The 22208-nt window shown below is 37.8% G+C and overlaps 1 long non-coding RNA gene across 3 annotated transcripts in view; it reads right to left on the reverse strand.

The window, feature by feature from the left end:
* Positions 1-22208, reverse strand: part of LOC116694475 (uncharacterized) — a 97551-nt gene that overhangs the window by 8823 nt on the left and 66520 nt on the right. For 2 of the 3 annotated variants that reach the window (XR_004333177.1, XR_004333178.1), the window contains 2 exons: positions 20855-20961; positions 18145-18243 (listed from right to left, as the gene is read on the reverse strand). This is a non-coding gene — a long non-coding RNA (uncharacterized LOC116694475). The remainder of the gene's footprint in view (positions 1-18144; positions 18244-20854; positions 20962-22208) is intronic. The other variant, XR_004333179.1, reaches the window with a different exon arrangement.

The following is a 22208-nucleotide window of genomic DNA, read 5'->3' on the forward strand; positions in this document are numbered from 1 at the left end:
GGCAAAATAAATGAAGCTGCTTTACAACTAAATTACTTATTTGGAGCCAACAGACCACGAAGAGAATCATGATGATGACAATGATTATTGCAGATAATATTTTCCCTATGGAGGTGAAGATAGCAAATATGAAATAATTATGTAACGCGGGCCCACAAAGAGTTAATAGTCGGGAATATTTGCAGAAATGTTTTGATAGGCCTTGAGGCAATATCAAACATTATAATGTATGAAATCTAATTAGGATTGAAGGGAGGCAGGAGGGGGGGATGTTACCCCAAGATGCACTGATCAAAACCAGACTGTCACATGGAGCATTACTGTTTATATACAGAAAATTTATAAACCACAAACATCTCCACTCAGTTTAACCATCATGACAATCAAGTCCTCAATAATGCTCATCATTGTGTAAAATTGTATAAATAAAAACTACCTATAGCATTTTTTGTTTACAGCGCTCTCACTTTAAATACAGTTACAACACTTGTGGTGGAGAAGCTGAAGATCAGTTTCAAACTAACAATTTCATCATAGCAGGATTTCTATTTTTAAAAAGGGCTGAGCTGATGAAAGCTGGTCTAAGTTACACTCAAGCTTGGGGCTAAGGCAGCTGCATTTCAATTGATTAGGTACCCATGCATGATGAAAGTTTTTTTTAAATGACACCATAGTCAAAACATTTCAAAGGAAACAATCCCTGCTGTATGCCAGGATACAGCAAATATGCCAGAAACCACATGAGAGAGTTAGATGAGAGGAAAGTGAACACAACTGGGTAAAACACAAGCAAATTCAAAAACATGAAACTAAACAATATATGACAGCAACTGTCTTATTACTGCTTATTCCCTTCTGGTTCACCAATAACTAATTTGTAGTTTGTGTTATGTGTCATTTTGTTATTTACAAATGACTTGATGGCTGTGAGTTATTATTACCTATTAATAATTAATACCTTTTGGAGCACTCTGGATGTGATGTATATGTGTGTTGACAAAAAGAAAAAGACATGATGGCCAAGATTTTAAAAGTCTATGAAAAACAAATGAACTTGAAGCTATAGAATTAAAGTGTTCACTATTTTGACAACTGCAAAACCTTTTTGTGTGCAGCAATGGTGCACAATTGAAATAATTGGAAAGCTGCTGTAGGTTTTAATATATATCACTTATTGAGAGAGAAAGAGATGATAGATATGTTCTTTCATCTGAGGAGGTTGGTGTAAACAAGCAAAGAAAAGTGTATTAAAAAATGCTGCGTCTATAGGGCTCATGTCTGATGCCTGTCAAATCATTGAAAAAAGGAAAGGTACTGTTATCAAATGCTTGGGATCAGCAATAGTGGTGGCACATCGCTGAGATGAGGTATGTCTTCCATGGGGGCAACTTGAGGGCCTTTTGTGAATTTATAGAGTACGATAAAATCAGCTTCATATTTCTCCACGAAATCGGCTGATGAAAGCAGCCTGAGAGAGAATTACATGGCAAGAGTTTTGTCACCAGACCCATAGGCTTTATAGGCTGGGAATTGAAAAGGTAATGAGAAAAGCCATGCTGCCGGTTGGCTGTGTTTAATAAGTCATCATGCCTCTATCTATTGTTAGTCGCACAGACCTCACCAAGATTGTGTTTTCACCATACTTAATACTCTGCAGCCAGCAGGCATTTCAATGGATATAATATATCCAGCACAGTGGAGCAGGCTAGCAGCTTATAGCGCAGACACCATTACACAGAGTCGTGTGATAACAGTGAACAAAGAACAAAGTCTAAAAATGAGACTGTTCTCCAGTTGCCTCTCTTCTTGAAGTATATGTGATTGCAATTAAGATAAATGGCCTCACCCAAAAGAAAAAAAACAATTCTGGGACATGGTAATTATGTGCAGAACTTACAAGTAAAATGTTCCCTCCCTGCACATTGCACATGGCAAGTAATGTCCGTGCATGCGTGCAAACACACAGCATTCAGGCAGCAGTCAACAGCAAGATAAAGAGTGACTTAAACACTGCGGTCCTCCGGACACAGAGGATGATACTCGGCAGATGTATTTTTCTCCTTAAAAAAAACAAATTGGTTCATCTCATAACTCAAACAATTTCCCGCCATTCCAGTGATCACTTTATTCTTCTCACAGATTTTCCATCTCTGAGTAGACTCAGCACATAGGCACACAAAAAACAGCCTGAAGGAAAATTTAAATATGAGCTGATGATGAATGGTTGAAGTGATTTTCTGGCAAGAATTAAAGCTTTGTAACGACACCTGACATGCATTTGATGAAAGAGAGTAGAACAAAAAAAAAATGGAAAGGACTACTTTTTACAGTTAGTGTAATTACTGTATGACACATACAATAGGCCATATTTTCCATTTTGACAGCAGACTCCAGAGATATCTTTTGTCTTTATGTCATTGCCTCTGGCTATGCATGAAAACAACACTATTACTACACTCAAACCTGGCCAAGCTGTTTGTTGTACGTCTACTTCCATGAGCAGACCTGTTTTAAAAGACAGGCTTGTCACATACTCTGATCAACAAGAGTCAGTCAGAGGGATTTCTGAACCGTGTGGAGTTTCTAACATGGAAATTGGCTTTGAACCCCATCTGCACAGGTCGGCACATTTTTGGGCAAAGCTCTGCTACTGCTGACAGGGAAAATGAACCATCAGCTCCTTATAATGTGGCCTGATTATTATCCCACTTACCCCCCACAGATTCAAACTTAGTCAATTTCTGCACCCTTTGAAATGAGGGAGGGCCTAATATATATTTTTTCAAATGGCAGTCAAATAGCCACCACTAACACAGCAATTTCAAAGTAAGAAAAAAAAATCAACAAACCACGTTTCACCACATCACACATTGTCAAATATGGGAAGAACCATCATAATTCATCTAATAATGGTCTGAATCCAAAATCAAATCTTTGTGGTGAACAAATCTTTAAGAGATCAAATGTGACTAACAGATAACTTAAAAACAAAGATGAATTTGACACTAAGATGGTTCTAAGGTTCCCTATGACAATAATTATCGGAGTACCATGTTTAAGTTTAACATAGAATCCTGGCACCATGAAATGATTAAAAAATATATCCTACCTGTGTAGAAATGTTGATTTCAGACCCCAAAACCAAAACCAAATCAAGCAAAAATAGCAAAAACAAAATAAAGTTTATATATTAGACTCTTAACAAGTGAAATGGGACTCGGACTGTGACACAAGATACAAACCAGAGAAAAGTTTGAATGTGTGAAGTGTGTTCAGCAACTTCAGGAAGGGAGCTGTCAGTGTCCAATCTGGGATGTCTTTATTTGACACGATTGGTTTTGTTAGGTTTCTTGAGTCAGTCCAGCCCGCTGGTGTCCCTTTCACTCCTAAAAGCAGCTGGGCCCTGACCCTTGCAGCACTGGCCCTCAAAGCTGAGCTCTTTTCAGTTCAGGCGTATAGGGAACCTCCCTGTTCCCTCCCACCAGCAACATCCCATTCATCTGCAGAGATAACGTTATTCATCTTGTGCATCATTGTATCCAGTTGAATGCAGAAACTATGCAGACACTCGAGTGAATTGAACTAGCGTGCGTGCATGTATTAAGGACAGGAAGGAAAAGGAGGTGTTATGTCTTAATTTCTTCATTTTGACAGAAAATACATATACAGCTTCACTTCAACCATCTTCAGCCTTTTTTTATTTTAAATTTCAGTATGAGTACTTGCAGTTTATCTAAAGTATGAAATTTGAGAAAGATGGTGTTATGATAACATATTGAGGCTTTTAATATTGTAATCAATCTGTGCCAGAGAAATTCAATACATTTTGACAATTACATCAATGTCTGCAGATGATTTCGGCGTGTTTCTGGTGTTAATTTACATGAAAAGGCTTTTTTTTTTAATTTGGTAAACTCTCTGTTCTCCAATTTCTGATTTAGCGATGGGCAGCTGGCGGGGACAGTTGAGCTTATTTTCACCTGCCTAACACCAAAACAGCTATAGGACCACCCTGCTTTTCTCTCATCATTCATATTCAAGCCAGGGCCTCTTGACAAGTCTGCTGATCTCACTCAATGTTTTGTGATTTGGACAATACGTTTTCACTGTGTGGGCAAAAATGCTGAGGCCATCACACTTCTTGAGGCCAGTCTTGTGAGACTCAACTGAGACAGAAGCTCTGAATGTTTCCTCCTCTGTGAGAGTTATGCTTGTCAGTGGATCCGTCTGATCCCAGATAAGTTTGCAGTCAAACAGAGTATTATGATCAAAACACTATTTTATATAATGCTCACACTAAATCAGGAAAAGTAGTGTGCGTGTACATTTATGTTTTTTTGTTATACAACCTACACTTTAAATTATACATCATGTTGCACTGCTAAATGTTTGCTTTTTAATATTAGACAATTAATCTCCTTCTAAAGCAGTTTCTTTTTGTTGTTGTTTTGAATAGAAAGTCAACAATTAATCCTCAATAAATGGAAAGTTTACTAAAAAATGTACATGATAGTGCAAATTATTTTGAATTTTGCTATAAAGTGTTGCATAAAATAGGGTAGTAATGCTGGAAATTCGTAAGAAACTGCAATAAATCAGTCATATTTGGTTAGCATCAGGTTTAGTGGATATCACTTACATGATTTATTTACATTTTAAGTCAACAAGCTTCTATCTCAACTCATATAAGTGTTAAAAACTTTTGTCCCAAACCTTAAACTTATCCTCTCCACTTTTAAAATGCCATTTAGGTTTTCTGCTACACAAAGCAAAATTATTCTCAAAAATATGATTCTTCATAAAGAGCGCAAATATTTGTGATGTGGCCATTGGTAAAAAAATCCTTTTGGGGATTTTGATATCTAAAAGAGAGAGGGTTTATACATTAGCGCTGTAGTTGCAAAACACTGTTGATATTCAAATGATTATTGTGCAAAATCTGGGATAAGCTTCTGTGTGAGAGCTCTTCTAAGTGCCTACAACTATTGCTAATTCCCCTCACCATTGTGGGTCGAACAAAGGCCTTAATCCCATTTCACTTTTGCAGAAGGCTGGGGCTATTTTCCCTCTCATAAACCAACAACACTCCCCCTAGCCAGAGCTGAGAGGTTCTGAGAAAGGGGCCAGTGTGTGTATACTTCAAGGCTTTTTTGTCCAACTTGGCTAGTGCTCTGCATAAACTTTTAAGTGGTCCCAGTAGGCCTCAAACACCTTTTGGCAGAAGAAATAAGCTACCACAAACTGTAAAAAGGAAATCAAACACTCTCTTAACCTGGACAATACAAAAGAAAATATATGAAGTCTTTTATAACACAGATTGGGTCTGGACTGCAAAGAGTTAACATGTTTTCATGCACTAGTAAAGGAACTTTCATTCTCCTGAAAGCAGCTCTCTTTCTCTGCGTTGTAAATCCTTTAATACATTATTTATAACATGGTGGTCCACTATCAAAGCAAGTGAAGTAGGACAGGATTCAGTTCTTGTACTTTGTAGTTTAGCTTTAGCTTGCAGTGAAAAATAAAACCACTTATCTGACTTTGACATAATATTTTCTTTTGTTATTCAACCCACTTCATTTCTACCTTTCAAATTTATGGTTTAATTAAAACAAGTAACAGTTCCAGGGATTGTGTCCATTCAATTATATATACATCACAGAGTCCTAGTGTGAATACTGTCAAGGAATTAAATTACTTTTACTTTTTAATGATAAAAGTTAAAACAGGTAGGTTGTTTAATTTTGATGCACCACATTAAGATAATTTAACAATGGTTTTCATTGTATTTCTTTTTAAATGAGGAATTATCTTAAAGACGAATATTAAGCATTCCATGCATGAATTTTTTTGCTATTAAATATTGTAAATCACAGTATGAGCAGAATATTTTTAATACTTCTTGAGTGTATAGGACTATAGTGAAATGGTGAAGCTCCCTGGAAAAGACAGCAATGCCACAAGCCCAGTTGTTCAGTGATGGCTTAATTCAGCTGCTTTTTCCCTTGGTGGTGCATGTGAACCCATGCAACCGCAGGGTCCTGTTTTGGCTCATTTTAGGGGTGTGTATTAGAGGGTCTATTGCATTTAAAAAAAAAGGGGGAGGGCACAGAAATACAAATCACCGGGAAATTTCCTTAAAACGCCGAAAAACTGCCCCTCCTTTCCTCCTTAATAAAATTTAAGCCCCATACTGCAAAAACCAAAAACCCTTTCCACCCTCCCCCTAAAAGGTAAAGTCTGCAAATTCATGCAGGGGCAGACAAGCGGCAACCTTTCCAAACCCAAAGCTGCTGGGTTGGGGCCCTCAAAAAGCTTCACATCCCCCGGGCAATTTTGCCATTGACTTAAAATGAAAAAAAGGGGCTCTTTTTGCGGAGCCCAAAGGGAATCCGAACTGTTAGTTAATACCCCCTTGGGATCCACTGAGGTGGTGTACCCTTTCACATAAAATTTACCCCCCTGGAAAATTGTTTACCCCCTTTTTGCTTGGTTAAGGTTTTGTAACCCCCCAAGATACCCAAAAGGGTATCCCTGGAAAAACCTGGCCAAATGATTTTTCCCTTTTGCTCCTTGCAGAGGAAAAAAAACCCGGGTTTAAAAGGGAAATATTAAATTTTCACATGCATACAGGGGTCATTATAAATTCTACCATTCTTTCCCCAATAGGTTTTTTTTAGGGGGAGGGGATTGGGGAAATTTTTTTTTCCCAATTTTTAAAAAAATGACGTTAATAAAAACAAAGTTTCAAAACCCCCCCCCCAAACAGGGGAAAAACCCCCTTGATACAACTGCCCACCCCCAAATTAAAAAAAACCAAATACTTTTTATAGTTTTGTTTTAGTTTGGGGGGGTTTTAACAAAAATTTCCAAACAATTTGTCTTTTCCCAAAAGTCTCCCAAAAGACCCCTCTCATTACTCTAAAAAGGCCCATACTTTGGCTTTTTAAATCGGGGGCCCGTAACATTGCCCTTTCTATTTCCCCAAACCGAGCTTTTCGAAAAAGAAACCATTTTTAGAACGTAGTAACACGTCCTGTGTTTGTTCGACTCTCTACCTCCCCAACCAAACCTCCTTTCCCGAATTTAGCACCCTTTAATTTGGCCCTCTTTTGCTCCCCGCAAAATTTCCCCCGTTTACGAAATTCGTTGCCTAACAAAAAACCTTAATTGTGGGCGCTTTAGTTGCTTCCCAAACGGGGGGTTTGTTTTCGGGGTTTAGGCTGGACTTTCAAATTTTTTGGGTTGTTAAAGAACAAAAAAAATGTTTTCTATGTAAAGATATAGTAGAGAAATACCTAAGCAGAGAAGGAAGTCACACTCACTCTTTGTGTGTTCTGATTCTGAGCTTCTCTGTTCTTTGCTTTGATAGCCGGTCCAGGCGCACGTGCGTGGTACTGCATGTAGCCTGAAAAAAAGAAGAAATTTCACGTATCGGCGAACGATCTGTCAGCGCTATATTTTGAATACAGCCCCTTTAAGGCTTATATGGCTAATTCTCCAGCATTTTATTCATAGATAGAATAGATAGATAGATAGATAGATAGATAGATAGATAGATAACTTTATTGTCATTACACATGTACAAGTACAAGGCATTCATAAACAGTAGTTGGATTTATATCTGTTTTCATAGTTTCATCTAAACTGCAACATAATCCTATTTGGTGGATATAGGAAACCTGATGATACTGCATTTTAAACTCCACGGTCTAAATGTTGGTTTATGAGAAATGGAAGATCCTTTTTTTAATGGTCAAATTGTATGTGATTTTTAGGAAAAGAAACTGATCTGCTCACGCGTGAAGTGAAAGCGCGCGAGCAGATCATATAATAATGTTTCAAACTATTTATAATTTTTTGCATGTTTGTGTGCTGCTGTGTGTCCCTGTGTGTGTAACAAGCATAGTGTGCACACTGTGCACAGGCCTAAGTGAAAATTACTAATGCGCTGTTAAAAATAACATTGAAATGCTGCGTTACTGACTTTAGACTAGGTTTTTGTTGGTCAATGGCACTATTCAATATCCGCTGCCAAGAATGCAGCTTCTGCGGCAAGAATGCACCTGAACACACCTCCCTGTAAGATCAACGCGCCCATGGGCGCACTGATAGGCGCAGGTGCATTTGCTATTTAAACAACTTGGGCGCTGGACCGGAAGTTGACAACTTTGTCGGTTTTACGCGCTGCGCCAGGTGCAAGATAGGGCCAAAAGAGTTTAAATGACGACCCTAACTGTGCTTTTGTTGCCGAACCTTAACCATAGAGTTTATTTGCCAAGACCACTGTCTTTCCATAACCTTAACCAAGCTTTAGTTGCCTAAACCTAACCAAACTTTAACCATACTGTATTTATCATGAGCAGATATTGACAGAATAATTAAAAACTTTGGCGGTAAACAAATGTTGTCACGGAACGTAATCTGTGTTTTTGAGAAATTGTCCAATATCAGCGGTCTGTCTGGTGAGTGGGTTGTGTAAAAATGATCTTTGCAAGCAACATGTTGTGAGTTTCCCCACAGAAAATGTCCTGGTGGTAGAATCTGGCACTGTAATCATCGGCAGAGTGTCCTGATTCAGTTTACCAATATCCTTCAGCTGAATATGTCTGTTGAAAAATAAAATCTAACGCAACACATAATCGGTTGAATTAGCAATACGGGAACCCTAAGATATGGATAGAAACCCTTTGAACCTCTCGGTAAATTGAAAGGGTACTTGTTTTTGGGGTTGTTTTTGGGAACCCCACACCCACACACACAACACCCACAACACCACACACACACCCCCAAACCCACACACACACAACACCCAACACACACACACACACACCACACACACCCAACACCCCACCCCACCCAACACCCCAAAACACACAAAACACAAACACACACACACATTAATAAAAAACCTATTAGTTAAATAGAAAAGTTTGTATTTTCATGAAAAAATCCCAAATTTTGGACAGTCAAATGATTAAACATTATTTTCCAATCTCACCACCCCTGAAGTCACCCTTACCAATACGTTGACACAAAGACATGATCCCTCACCAGCCTCCCGCTGTAATTTTGGCCAAGTGTGTTTGTTGAAACTCACACAACCAACAAGTACTGTACTGAGGAACTTAACCTGGTTATCCGCTTTTATGTATTGTATATTTTAAGGTGTAAACATCATCCAATTAATTGTGTAACTGCACACTACGGGCAAGTTTGCAGCTATAGTTTAGTAGATTTGGGTTGCAAGTTGCATTTTTTATTTAAAAAAGTTCACACTGAACTTTTTCAAGCAAATCAAACATTACAAATCACATTAACAAATGTCACATTGCCGAAACGGTCGATAGTATATTTGATAGAATATCTCAGTAAAAGTTGCTGACACTTCCAATACAGCAAAGTGTCAAAGATTTCATTCTTTCAATGAGATGAGTGAGACGGTTATGAAGGAGAAAGCGGGTCCTGATTGGAAAAACAGATTATGATGTGTTGTTAGTTCAACATTAAAGAGGGCTAACACCTGGCAGAGACACACACTTTTAGTGGGCCATTGTCTGGGCTTTACATGTACCTGTTTGCAGTATACTTTGCTTTGTGTACTTTTATTTTGCCAACAGAAATGCTGTTTGCCAGCTGTATTTATCAAAGTTACAGTCTTGAAAGTCTACGTTTTGTTTTCTTTACCCTATTTGTAAATAAATAGCGACATAACAGAAATTTAAATGAAAAACTTTAAGATAATGTCTTTAAACTTAAATTCTATTATCTTCAGGGTGCAACTACTGCACATCTAACAGATGTCTTGCAAGCTGCAACAAACAATAGCTGCATCTGCTAACACGAACCTGCAGTATAAAATAAGAAACACAGTATGGGTACGACTAACTTATCTTAAACTCACCCTCCTGAAATCAACATGGCTGGACTATTTATGCAAACACAAATGAATCCACAGATGATGTGCTGTCATGATCTCCGAGAAATATTACAGAATAAAATGTGGAGTTTCTCTGGCAGAATACTAATCGTTATTATTTTTTATAGGGATTAGAGCAGAAATAACAGAAAAGAATAAATATTTGCCTTTGTTGTATTGTATAAAAATACATATATCTAAGAAATTGTATACAAAAGAACCACTTAGCCCCAGGAGCTTTTTGGTATTATTAAGGTCTTAACTGGTGTGATAAGTTGCAACATCCAGGTGGTCATTAAATACAATCTCTTATCAGGTGTTCACTTGTGGAGGAATTAAGCAGTAGTTTGGTAAAGAACATTTTCACCTTAGAGTTTAATTAATATTAAAGGAGTGGCAAAACAATAGCCACACTGCATTTGAAATCTTAACCCCCAGGTGCCCTCATTTGGAGTGGCTGGCATATCTCCATGCTGCACCAGTCTAATCTATGGCATGTCAGCATGACCAGGTGAAAAGCGGCATTAATTCTATATTGGAGCCGGGCATGTGTTTAGAGCAGCAGAGACAGGTAGAGCATGCCATGGGAGTAAGCGTGTGACCTGACAGGGATTGGCAGGCTGGGTGTTAATTGGATAGGTGCGCCAGCCCATTTGTGTTGGCCATCCCAACGCTGAAGACATTGTACCTAGTTCTTGACTCCCAAGACAAGCTGCTGTGCTCTTCATAGACATGCTCTGAATATAGCCAATGAAATTATTTGTTTCACAACAGACACGTGACTTTCCCCAGACACAAAGACAGGGGGATGGGAAAGAATGCATCACAAGGTAGTGCCTCTCTAGGCTAAAATGGAGGTTTTCTGGACTGGTAAGAATTTAATGTGTGAATCTGTAATTCTTTACTGTTCGCAAGGTACTAATGTGTGATTATTTGGATCTAAAGTTGATCAGCCATGCAGTAACAGGAACAGCTATTTTGTTTATATGTTGTCATGTACTGTTAAACTCATGTTGACAATGTGAAGTTTCTGAATAAAATCTGCTGTTTCACATAAAAAAACTAGTCATATTAGCTACAAAATCAGAACATTTTCATTGACAGTGGCACTATGGGTCAAAAAATATTTTAGACACATTTAAGATAACATAGTTTTTGGTACAGCTTCAGAAACAGGTTCATAAGATTTTACGCAATGACTTTTGTATTTAAAAAAGTTTGCTATATTACAGTCTGTGTATGTTTGCAACTGACATTTCTGTGTCCATGGTGCTGCAGTATGGCAGAAGCTTCCAAAGGCTATGGTTGAAATAAAATTACCTATTTTACCTACTAAATTACCTACACTATTTTTTGTGAAATGTGTCATGTCTTATGTCAGTAAACTGGTTTAAGCTAATCAAGATACTTTCCCCTCTTATTTACTCTGCTGGTACTTAATCAGTCTGCAAATAAGAAAGACTATTATCCTTTAGGATGTGAGGATCTTTGTTATCATTCATGGCATCATATAGCTGAACAGAGTAAGGAAGAAGCTGAGCAACAAAAGTTGCGTCAATGCCACAACATGTTTTATGGTTACTAGTGATAGGCTGAAGATGAATTGCTGGTTAGCTAACTAACTAGCTCCTTAATCCTGTTAAACAATATGAGAACGACTGTTAAAAGTCACAGATTGCATTTGTTAACCATGATTAATATTGACTGATATTTTCTATATTACTATCAGAAATGTGTTGAACTGAATAAAATAAATGTTGATTACATTGAATTCAAGGTCTTAAATTTGTATATTTTATTTTGTAAAGCTAGGAAGTATACTGTACATATAATAAAGTAACAACTAATAAGTCTTATACAACATGTTAAAGATATTCTTGGCCCTAAAAAGTGGTTGTTCAGCAGAAATTGTCATGAATTGATAAGTAGCAGTTCAAATAGTAGCCCCGTCTCCTAAAAAATTGTGTTTCAATACAACAAAATTCATTTTTGAAGAAACCATATATAGTCTCAGGTTACGTTTGTCTTTGAGATATCACAAATACATTTCTAATCAAAGTCCGTATAGGAAGGAATTTGGTGCGGATGGATGGGTCAAACTAACTACTTTCTCCTAGGAGACCGCTGTTCGTAATTGTTAATGTAACGTACTTATCTACGTCATGATCAAAACATACTTGACTTACATTATGTATGTAACAAACATAAAACATATTTTAACCCAAAACATCAACTTTTTCTAAACCTAACCATGTAGAAGTAGAAGTAGTTAACCACTTGTTAAAAAAGTGACCATTCAGGCTCTTCGGTTGCTAGAAAATACGTTTCTCTTGAGAATTAAGTTTCGTTAATTGTTTAGGAGACAGAATTGCAAATAAAGATTCTGCTTTCTGATTTCCAACTTCCTCAACTATCAGGGAACACTTTTCACACACATCAGGCTCTAATTCTACTGAATTAAAAATGATAAATAAATACATTGCAATTGTTAACATTACTGTAGCTGTGTGCTGTTGTCTGGTTATGTTCTCAGTTAACAATCACATAGTGAGAAAATGAGTGAAGAATTAAGACAATATTTTCCGCAGTATAGTTTTTTGTATGTAAGTGAAGTACTAGATATTGTAGTAAGTAGTACGGCTTACAAAGTCATTAAGTAATTGGATAGGAGTAAATTATTGCTCACACAATTTTCAAGCAACTGCCAAATGAAAAACGGCGAAAAACTGTTTGGTTTTTAGATCAGAAAACAAACTGCATTGCAGTTTTCCTTTGTGCATACAAATGCACAATTGCACATCACTTTGCAATATGAACCAGGGTTTCATGCTTTTATTTGAATATAAATGTTCTTCTAATACAGCAAAGGGTATACACAACCTTTAATTTAACCTTAGCCATTGTGTTCGATGCGGCCCAGCCTTTCTATTGTTAAAGATGCTGCATCTTATATTTTTTAATAAGCAAAAGGATTAAATTAAACCCCATGCAATCCAAATGAAATGGGGATTTTTGGATGCATTCATACCAAATGTGTCTGGGAAAGATAATTCCACTTAATGGAGGCATTTAAAGAAGTTGGCTGATGCCTCTGCAGCAACTTGGATTATATCATGGGTTTTCTTTTTCTTTTTGCCGCCATAATTTATCTTAAAAAAGAGGTAAAACTCATTAACATGGATGTTTACCACAGCTTCTACATGAATGATTTCATAATTTTTATAGTGAGGGTTTCTACATTCTGAGAGATATCTAATGAGGCATATTAACGACAAAGAGTATTCTTATTATTGTGAAGATTACTTTTATAATATTGAATAATAATAACATTATATTCTTTGTTATTTAATCTTATTTTGCTCTCTTTCCGTTCTGCTTCCTGTCACTATATAGATTTTCCCTTAGTCGGAGTAAGGGACTGGTGTGAGCTGTCAGATTTGCGGGTGATATCTCAATTAAGCAAAATAGGAAAATCTATTGTTTATGGGGGTGTGAGAGGGTATTTCCAAGCCGCAGGCTTTAAAATGGGAACAAGAATGTGTTCGGTGAGCCTGAACAGCGCAGGAGGATTTTGGGCAGGACTCCTCCTTTGTGACACATGCAGCATAGACATAATGAATTATATTATAATTACAAAGCGCAGTCTGTAGAAGTGGACAATATAGATATTTGGCCAGGGGGTGGAGCGTGCTGCTCCATAGAGACTGGGCCACTCCAGACTGCATTTCTATTCAGATCACTTTAACTTAGATAAATCTCAATATGAATGACTGGAGCTATGTTCAGAAAATAAAAACATTGGAACAAGGACACATCATCTTCTGATACGCTAAGGGAACATAAGCAATTTTACACGTGAAAAAGACATTGAGCTGTCAATGTTTCACTTTTTTTTTCAAAGAGTACTTATTGTGTATCTATTTATAAATTATACAAAATAAAAAAGACAAAAAATTCAAGCATGTACAATACGCATTTACTTAATAAAATTGTATAGGCAGTAATATGATACAGCAAAGAACAGTGGTTTGTCTGGAGGAGTGTGCTGTGTGTGTGGTGATGGTGGAGGTATTGTGGATAGATTGGGCAAAGCAAAGCGAGCAGAGAAGCAGAGGGGAGGGAAGCTGGCAGTGACTGAGAAGATGAGGATTTGACGGCAAGGTGACAAAGAGTTCAAACAAAATGAGGCTTGTAGATTAGCAGCACTCCCCTCAGTGACAGGTGTCATCTCTTGGGGCAGTCTGTCACTCTGCCTGCTGCCACTCTTTATATAATATGAGGAGAGAGAGATGGAGAGAGAGCAGGAGAGGCAGCATACACTTGCACCTCATAAGGCATGGCCTAGCCCGCTCTACCTGCCAGTAACCAAGATTAAAGCCTAAGTGGCAGAGGGAGAGAGGGAGTAACAAAAGTCAAGCAAATGTTTATTTACCTTGCCCGGAATTTTGCTTTAACGATTTCATCATAACCAGAAACTTTGCAATCAAAGTCAATGTAAAATCACTTAGTCAGGCACATTACCTTATAATAGAGAAACACTAATGTCCATAATTACTCCCTGGCATTGCAGTTTGAGTGTATGTTATGCAGGCAATTCAAATGGCTTTACATCTTTAATAGGTTTCATATTAATCAATCACTTTCATATGACTGGATGTATTAGGTCATTGTAGTGAATGTTGGAAATTAATAAGTAGGACTGTTGTGTAGCAGTATTAGATTTTGATATAATTTTTTTTTATGATGTTGATCGCGTAGCAAAGTATTTAATTAGCCTAAAAACATAATTTGGGTAGTTTATCCATAAACAGTTCTCAATTACATGTACACATGACTAGATTATAATATATAACAATACTTAGATATACATTTACACCACTCCAAAATTCTATAGATACTGGTGTGTCTAAATAATACCACCAAAAAAAAAAAATATATATAAATAAATAAATAAAATGTTAAAAAAACCACCCAGGAAAGACAAGACAGAGAGGAGAGAGAGAGAGAGAGAGAGAGAGAGAGAGAGGAGAGAGAGAGAGAGAGAGAGAGGAGAGAGAGAGAGAATTGCTCTTTTGTATAGAGTCGGTGAGTTTTGCACAGACCCTTAACAAGTCTGTAAGACAGGAAGGTATTAACTAAAGCTCGGAGGGAGCCAGCTCACATCATCCTGGTGACATGCAGGCTGAGACCTGCTGCTCTCGGCCCAGGACTCCAGCCATCTGCTCCACAGATTGCACTGAAACACACACAGCAAGCGCTGCTGCCACCCCTCTGGGTGAGAGAGTCACCAGAGGGTCAGCTACTTCTCCAGGACTTTCTCCCTTATATGTTTTGACTGCTCTTACTTGCTTATGCTGATTAGAGTCACCAAGCAAACCGACTAATAATCTCATCATCTGCACTGAGTGACGAACTGAGATTATACAGTATGTCTAACAGGCAGCAAGAGCAACTGCACAAAGAGAGGGAGTGGGAAAAGAAGAAAACAGCACGAGAAGTGTTCCAATGTTTGTTTTTGACAGATGAGGGATGCCCCCTATTGACTTTGTCAGGGAAGCTAGAAACAGGGGTTGAAAGAGTAAAATTAAAGAGCAGTGGTGATTGCAAATTGTTTAGCAAAATAACCCGAGTGATAGCTTTCACAGTAACAACCACAATTCTAGGAAAGGGTCCTAGAGATTATATGGACAAAGGAAAAACTCAGGCTAAAAATTCAGATGGCCAATGTACATTAAGGTTTTAAAATATTCATTGCACAGGTTGGAAGGGATAGAAGGTTATGTGAGTATTTGGCACCCTCCAGAATGGAAATTTCTCTCTGAATAACAATCAGGTTGTACAGCATCAGACGTATAATGAAAACGAAGATGAGTGGTAGCTGGTTACAGCTACGTAGGGCAATTGTCTGTAGCTTAGACAAGTATAAACTGTAAATGTATCAACCCAATAATTTCAGAGTTAGAAACAAAATAAACCATTAAAGAAATTCCTATCCCTATTTTTTCTGGATCCTGAAATGTTTTTGCTTAAATGAATTTCATGATAAAACAATTTCACACACTTGCAGCATGACGGCATCTGTGCCCTGCACATTGAAAAACAAGTCATATGCCTCACAGTGCGTCTCTGGTCTGTGAACCAGTGTCCGTTGGGGAAATCGACCACCCTGGGCACAGTTGTGTTGGAGTGAGTAATGAGGCAGGCTTTCCACGATGGCTGATAGAGGCTCCCATTAACAGCCATGCTTCAGGGTATTCTCTGTCTCTGTGTTGTGGAATGGAAATGAGATCTGATAGAACCATGTATAATTTGTTGTCATATCAAAGTGACACTTATTAGCTTTATTTCCTTATCATTGTTACATCTACAGTACCTCTGGGTAAAAAATTCAGGAGATCAGACTGCTGCTAGCTTTGTTATGTGCCTAGTATAGCAGTAGTCCAGAAGAAGTTTCATTGATTGTACTTCTGTAACAACTGGCTATAGAGGCATGTGTGTTCTATTGACGTGCTTTCAAATTGGACACAATGAACGTACTTTACCCCACAAATAGATTTTCTAAAAGCTTATATCCAACGTCTCTGTTGGCTTTAAAGGAACATTTTGGGTATTTTCTTCCGTTTGGGAGAGCAAACATTGCTGTCATTTTTCTTATTCCTCCGTGTGTCATTTTCTTTCATCCCCAAGGTTGATAATCTTATTAGTAATATCATCATGCAGTATGTAAAAGTTTTGGGTTTTTTGATTTATTTTATTCATCAGTCTGCATTCTCACACAGACACACACACGTTTGCCCGTGCACATAGACACACGAGCAAACGCACACATTTTTCCATTAATCTTGCAGCTATCCTGAAGTGGATTATTTTGAATTTATCCAACAGCCCTCTTCAAGTCTTTGTGATTTTGAATTGGGATATTGCAGGATGGACCTCTATCAGAACAGAATTATTTTCCCAACTCCAACAGAGGACTGAGAATTGAAGGGCTATATTTTACCATTGCATCTATAGATGTGCAGCATTATAACTCATGAGTGGCACCTCATTTCACACAGCATAATGGCTTGACACTGAGAGCACACTGGGGATCCAGGCAGGGGAGCTTCCCTTCATTTTTTTGGTCCAAGTTTTATGAGACACAAGGATTAGGGTTGAAAGTCACAGTGAGCTGCTGCACAGCACTGCAGTATGTAAAAGGTTTTAAACTTTTGTCATCGATGACTTAATTCTATTAATGATACATAGGCAGCCAATGGTATATAACTTTGATTTACGTTTTTTTTCTTTTTTTTTTTACAAATTCTGTAGGCTCAATTTGCTGTGCCGAATAAAAACCTGACAAGTCAAAGATAAGTTCAGATCTGGGTCTTTATACATTCCCAAAAGAAATCAACCCAGACTGTAGCAGCTGTGTGATATTCAACTGATTTAGAGAGAAGCAGACACTGAGGCACGGTCTACTTTTCTGTGAACTTATCTTACCCGCCTGGATGTGACAGACAGCGTGGCCCTCCAGCTTAGTTGTCATACAACAGCGACCAGTCAGAGCTCGTCAGGTTGCATGATTGTATAATTGTGTTGTGACACCTTGAACCCGCCGGTGGTATATAACCATGCTCATTTTCTGATAGCACACCGTGGGCCGCTTGAATCAGAGTTATGATGGGTGTAATTTGTGCCTCCAACACAGAGTGAAAGGAGCGGGTCATCAGCAGGATAAATACAAATTAAAATTGATGCAGGTCTCATTTCTGCTTGACCAGTTTGTGTTGGGAGGCTGCAGAGAGCTAGGAATGGTGCACTTGCCATTTGGTCTTCCATTTCAATTCAGGGCCTGAAGGCAAAAACTCTAAATAAAATGCACCTGCCCAAAGATGTGCTGCAGTATCACAAGGTTGATAATAAAGCTCGAAAGGCTGAAAATACGGCTGCTTTCATAGTTCACAAACTTGAGTTATGCCTCTGTAAAGATGCTTCTCATATTTAGTTTGTCAGTCAAAGCAGTGCTCAAAAATAAATTAAATTAGGAAAAAAAAAGAACAGATGCACAGATGTAGATTTTTTTATATTTTTGCAATATAAGCAAGAAGATTGGACATTGGACACTTTAAATGAAAAGCTAGTGATTTGTGAAACAACGTATGAATGAAAGCTTCATTTTGATTTCTCTATTAGCTGTTTGTTGCTGTCTCTGAGTGTGTGTGTGTGTGTGTGTGTGTGTGTACCGGTGTGTATTGCATGTCCAGCAGAGGCATCCTCCTGAACTCCTGTCACAGCTTCTCTGACTGTGAGTTCAAGAGCTCTTCATTACAGTGTCTGCGCATCTGAGGGACAGAGAAACAATGCTCAGAGCTCAATGCACATAACCTTTCCATTCAATCAGCAGTTCAAACTGTCTCCCACTACTGCAAATCATTCTGTTTCTAGCTAGTCAAGTGCACCGCTAAGTCAAAAAGCCTCCTTTCAAAAATAGATGAAAATATCTTTCAGTGTATTGACCACCAGACTGGGACCTAAAAGATAATATCTGGAATAAAATGGACACTTTTATGTGATCATAAGGTGACATTGAAACTCTGATTGAAAATGATAATCATAACATTTTAACCAGCATGCCTATGCTGTACCCATCCATCATGGTCTGGGAAATATGTATATTTGTGAAAATGAGTGGTAAAACTAGCCCGATTGTACAATGCCGACGTCAAACAAAGGCTTGTCAGTAATGTTTTATACAAATCCACTGATATAATAATTATACTATCCCCAGTCTTTAGTGGAGGTTGATTGTTCTTGCTGTGAGCTAACACACTTAATTGTAGTATGCAAATGAGAGCAATTACAAAGCTTTTAGGTGAAGAGATGACAGCTGAGGTTGGTTTTATTGGAGGCCTCACCCAAACAGTTGTCATGGAAACCACATAGAATAACGCAACTGTCAAATGGATATAATCAACTGATATGTCCAGAAATTGCCTCTGCTCTACTTTTTGTTCCATGAACTGATCCATATGAAAAAGGAGATTCTTTGATTACTCAACAAATTGTCAATTTGTGTTGAGCAAAAGGAAGAGGTTTTGTTTGAGAGAGGAAAATGTTGGAATGGATTCAAATTTCCAAAACAAAGTCTTCATAAGAATGCAAAATATGCTTGCACGCAAAGCACAAAATGCTCTGAGCTTTGTGTAGTTTCAACACAAGTCACATGTATCAAAAAGGAAAATTATTTTAAAGAAAAACAGTTTTTATTGTACTCATTCAGCAAATCTATGTTTATAGTGTTAAATCTAAGCTTAAACAAACTATACCCGATTTATTGATACAGTATATGATAGGTTATAAAGTATTGATATTTGACCATTTTAACGCTGGTTAGGACTATCAACTGTGAATCAAAGAGACTTATACACTCACACAGAACAGGATTTATTTAGGTGAGTGCTAATTGTCAGTGGAACTGCCCAGAGCCACCCTTACAGACGACTCATCAAACAACAGTTCTATCAGTGCAGTTGATAATCATTGTCTACAACATGACATAGGAGACTTACATTCCAATTAAAATTATTAGTTCATTTTTTGAAAAGTATCATTTTGTTAAAAAAAATTCTACATCTTGCTGTTTGATGAAGTTGCACAATTGGCTTTGATTTGATCCTTTTTAGTACATTTCTTTTTATCAGTCCAACATTAGACAGTCACTGTACCATTGTTGTTTATCCCAAATTACAGCAAATGACAGTCATATGCCGTTGCTGTACAAAACAAAAAAGTTGCGGTCTAAATTTGATTAAATTTTCTACAACAATCTATATTACAATTACTCTCGTGCAGGCCTTCATGAATTAAATATGAGTTTAGTCTGAGAATGAGATTTTATAGAGGTAAATGACAAGAGGCAGCCTGTAATTGAGGTGGTGGCAACATGGGCCTACTGAACTAATCCCTGACTCGGTCATGTGACGGGTTGTTCACCAATGGCGTTGGTTCTTTTCACCACAAAGCCAGGGCAGCTGGGAAAATTGATTTCTCATCTGAGCTGTATTTGATAGCTTTTGAAATCAAAAATTGAAATTAACTAACCTACGCCCCATCATTACAAAAGAGCAAATTAAACCGTGCAGCAGCAGTTCCTCCGAGCTCTGGAAGCCTGTGACGGAGACAAATTTGAAGATGCAAGCTCTCCTTAGCCCATGACTCTCTCACTTTCTGCCCAGAATAATATTAAAAGCAATAAATAGAATGTACTGTTGTCTTCAAATAATACGTAGCCTACTGTAAACCACTGAACTACTGCTAATTTTTAAATATAATTTACAGCACATTTTCTTGATGTGAGAAAGAAATGATCTAATTTATTCAAATAACATATTGTTATTTGGTTTACTTTGTGCCTGTTGTTTTTATTGTCTGCAAATATAACAATTTGCAATTATTTAGATTTATAACACAAAATAAGACTAATATTTAATCAATATGAATATAATATAAATAATAGATTGTAATAGATAATAGAGCAATAGATAGTTTTGAGTGCAATAACTAAAGTTTATGGGTTCAGTGGATTAGGCAGTGTCTCCAAAGAAACTAATTTGTAATTAAATATAGGTTAGACAATTTGAAAGTTGCATTTAGATGTAATGGGAAATTAATATTTATCTTTACAGATTAATTTATCAGTACAAGTACTACGCCCACTATTTGACAAGATGCAATAACTATGAGTGACTAATTTAGAATTCATTATTAGAACAATGCAAAGACCAATTTAACAAGCATTTAGGAGTAAATTCTCTTTGTGAGAGTGAGTGAAAGTGGACAAGATGTGAAGCGAAACAAGGTAGCTGGTTGCGTTGACAAACGACATGCTGAAACAGATGTTCCTGCAGGTGGACATGAAGATCAATAGGCGGTGTAGAGCAGCTAGATAGTTACCTGAGCTGCTGGAACTTGTAGCAGATGTTAAACAGACTGATGCCCTGGAAGGCTGATCAATGGACAGGAGGCAGATGGAGGAGAACATGGAGGAGTGCTGTGAGACGCTGTCAGCAGAGAGAAACATAAAATAATGGGACACACACTTGATATGTAGATGGGAGCCTGTCCACAACGTTAACCCATCAATGCAAAAATAATAGGCTTCAACTTTGGCGATATTTCCAACTTCAGCCAAAACTCTGTTCCATTCACTGACTTCTGTGTCATGCTAATTACTGGTACATCTACCTTGTCAAAGTCAGGACCCTGTAAAGCTGATTATTTGTCCCATATCATAATTCTAAACAGGGAGGTTTGGCCACCGTGATGACCATCATCATGCACAAGAAACAAGAGATTCAGCAGTTTTTCTGGGCTAAAAACTTGCCTAATTAGTAGTGGTAAGAGGCAGTGTCAGGCTGTGATCTAACAGACTATCACCTTTACCTCCCATTAGTGAATTAAATACACAATGAAAATCCCAAAGCATCTCTTGCCCTTCAATATCAGGTATACCTACTACATTATCAATCTTATTTTACGAGCACATATGACAAAAACAAACAGAAAACCCTTGTTTAAAATAAGGTAGTGCAAAATATTTTTTTAGGTATTTTACAAATACAATAATCAAGAAATATATTTCAAAATGTTAATTTTATAGCTTGAGCACACCACATGGATTACATTTAGTGTATGAGCCAATGTTTATCATGCTGTGAATTCATTACATTAATCAGGTAAATTCAAACTAGGTTTGCATTTAGTAGCAACGTCTCTGTCAGTTCTTTCCCCCACATACTGAACACCTGGATGAGCAGAATACACAGAGCACACGCTTACTGTACACACACAAGCTCGCACACACATGCACAGATCTTCTGACATCCAGCGTCCCAGTGGCATTGCTGTCCGAGAAGCAACTTGAACTAGGCGATAACCTGATAGACTTTATCTTGTCTTCCCTGGGTCTCAGTGAAGCCTGAAGAAGACACTTCAACTGCACAGCATCCCCCCAGAGTCCTAACCTTCCCCACATCTCTCCTTGCCGCCATCGGTGCCTGAGAGCTGTCAGCGGCCTGTTGCTTATTGATGTTTCTGCATGTTTTATGTCTTTCTGAGATATGACGGCCTTGACACAGTGCTGATTTCAATCAGCTTGCCACATACCGCAGAGAATGACAGCTGGGGAAAGTAAGTAAGCAGGACAAAAAAAAAGGGATAGAATTGGTGGGGATGTCATTGGCTCAGATCGGCTCTGGCCTTGTCTCTGACCGGGGATTCTCCTCCCTTCTAATGAAAATGTTTCATT

Source organism: Etheostoma spectabile, chromosome 8 (genome assembly GCF_008692095.1).
Source record: "Etheostoma spectabile isolate EspeVRDwgs_2016 chromosome 8, UIUC_Espe_1.0, whole genome shotgun sequence".
Classification (NCBI taxonomy): domain Eukaryota; kingdom Metazoa; phylum Chordata; class Actinopteri; order Perciformes; family Percidae; genus Etheostoma; species Etheostoma spectabile.